The 2,500-nt window shown below is 22.0% G+C and overlaps 1 non-coding gene across 1 annotated transcript in view; it reads left to right on the top strand.

Moving 5' to 3' along the window:
- The first annotated feature begins 2,460 nt into the window (after positions 1-2,460).
- Positions 2,461-2,500, top strand: part of LOC123304747 — a 2,156-nt gene continuing 2,116 nt past the window's right edge. The window contains exon 1 of the ribosomal RNA XR_006536735.1: positions 2,461-2,500. This exon is cut by the window's right edge and continues 2,116 nt beyond it. This is a non-coding gene — a ribosomal RNA (small subunit ribosomal RNA).

Genomic DNA, 2,500 nt, shown 5'->3' with positions numbered 1-2,500 from the left:
ATTTATTATAATTATTAATGTTTATTGAATAATTTATTATAATGCATAAATTTCATTTAATAAAATATGATAAAAGCAAAAAAAAATTTTTTTGGTCCCAAAATAAAAATTTTTAGCTGAAAAAAATTTTTTTTTAAAAATTTTTTTCTTTAAATTTTGATTATTCTGTAAAGTTTATGATGTTTAAAGCCATTTTAAACATTATCATATTTTGAGTTTGAAGCACCGGGTGTAATGTCTTTAATATATATGATGGATAGTGCGTGTAAGTTAATGAGATGAATGTATATCTATGTATAACAGTGTATTTGTGGTATTACGTTCAGCAGTCTCACACATATGATATAGTATGGTATAGTATAAGTTGTTTATTTTTCATACTGTCCGTGTATCATTCAACAAAGGTGGTGTAGAGTTGTATATGGCTTGGTATGACGTTGTTGCAATTCTATGGACACTATGATATTACGGATGCACAGATAGAGGAATAACACTTATCGTATATGTATCATTTATGTATGTTGACTGTGTAATGAATACTAAATATAATAAAATAATACACTTTTTAATAGAATAACATTTGTTTCATGTTTTAGTATGATATTAAATGGTATAGAATAGGTTGTTTATTTTTCATACTGTCCGTGTATCATTCAACAAAGGTGGTGTAGAGTTGTATATGGCTTGGTATGACGTCGTTGCAATTCTATGGACACTATGATATTACGGAATAACAGAAAGAGGAATAAAACTTATTGTATATGTATCATTTATAACGTACTTTTATGTTGACAAGAATGAATGTATATCTATATGAAATAGTGTATTTTGTGGTATTATGTTCAACAGTCTTACATATATGATATAGTATGATATAGTATAATTTGTTTATTTTTCATACTCTAAGTGTATCATTCAACAAAGGTGGTGTAGAGTTGTATATGGCTTGGTATGACGTCGTTGCAATTCTATGGACACCATGATATCACGAAAAAACAGAAAGAAAAATAACAATTATCGTATATGTATCATCTATATTATTATTGTATTTTGACTATGTAATGAATGCCAAATTTAAAAATATACACTTTCTTAATAGAATAACATTTATTTTAGTATAATATAAAATGATATTGAATATGTTGTTTAATTTTCATACTGTTCGTGTATCATTCAACAAAGGTGGTGTAGGTATGTATATGGCTTGGTATGACGCTTTTGCATGTCTATGGACACCATGATATTACGAAAAAACAGAAAGAAGAATAACACTTTTCAAATATGTATCATTTATATATTTTATTAACATGAACGCAAAATATACAAAATTATATATATATATATACTCAAAATATTCTGGATGGTAATCAGTTTGGTTTATTTTGATATTTAATATTGTATTTTGGTTTTTTTGCTAGTAATGTTTCGAATATGTATATGCTGTTATTATTTTTTAGGTGTACATTGTATTAAATTGTTATCAATTATTTAATGTATGTATATAAAATAATAGCAAAAACATTTTCAATTATTATATAAAAAATTTTTTTTTTACACATGCATATTTATTAATATATGAAATTTTATCTCAGTTTTAATAAATATGTATTGAAATGAATAATAATACAATCTTATATATATTGATAATAGTCTGGATGGTAATCAGTTTGGATTATTTTGATATTAAATATTGTATTATTATTTTTGTAAAAAAATTAATGAGAATTTTGTAAAAAAACCTCTATATGTATATCTTTTTATATCAATATTTAAAAAAAATTTTTTTTTTATTAAATTATTGATTATAAATAGAATAACATATAAATTTTTTTGTCAAAGCAAGTTCATGGGTTATAAGTTTTAAACTTTACACTCCCATATGAGCACACAATATTTATATAAAAATTATTTTTATAAATAATATTACATTGACTCACCTCATACCAAGCGAGAATATTAAGTGTTATTATAACGTTTTTTTATTTAAAATTAACTTTTTAAATAAAATTAAAAAATAAATGACGCTTTCAATCTAGCGACGAGTATGAGAAAATGTTTGAAATATTTTAAGACCCATTTGGTGATGGTCTGACAAAAATCATAATTATTATTTTTTTTTTTTATTCAATAATATTTATTATGAATAACATGTTATATATTTCTTTTTGTAAAAGCAAAAAAATTATATAAATGACATAATAAAATATATATTTGAAAAAAAAAAAAATTAATAATAATATATATATCTCATATGTTTTTTCTATTAATTTTAAAACAATAGAGATATAAAAAAAAAAAAATTTATATCAGTAATGGGTGAGACCATCTGATATTTAAAATGAAATTGTAATAATATTATTATATATTAATAATTATTGTATGAAAATTTTTTTTCTTATAATAAGAAAACAAAAATATCATGTATATTATTATATATTTAATATTATAAATACAAATAGTTCCCTGGTTGATCCTGCCAGTAGTCATATGCTTGTCTCAA

Source organism: Chrysoperla carnea, assembly GCF_905475395.1.
Source record: "Chrysoperla carnea chromosome X unlocalized genomic scaffold, inChrCarn1.1 SUPER_X_unloc_88, whole genome shotgun sequence".
Taxonomy (NCBI): Eukaryota; Metazoa; Arthropoda; class Insecta; order Neuroptera; family Chrysopidae; genus Chrysoperla; species Chrysoperla carnea.
This window is presented reverse-complemented; position numbering and strand designations above follow the sequence as displayed.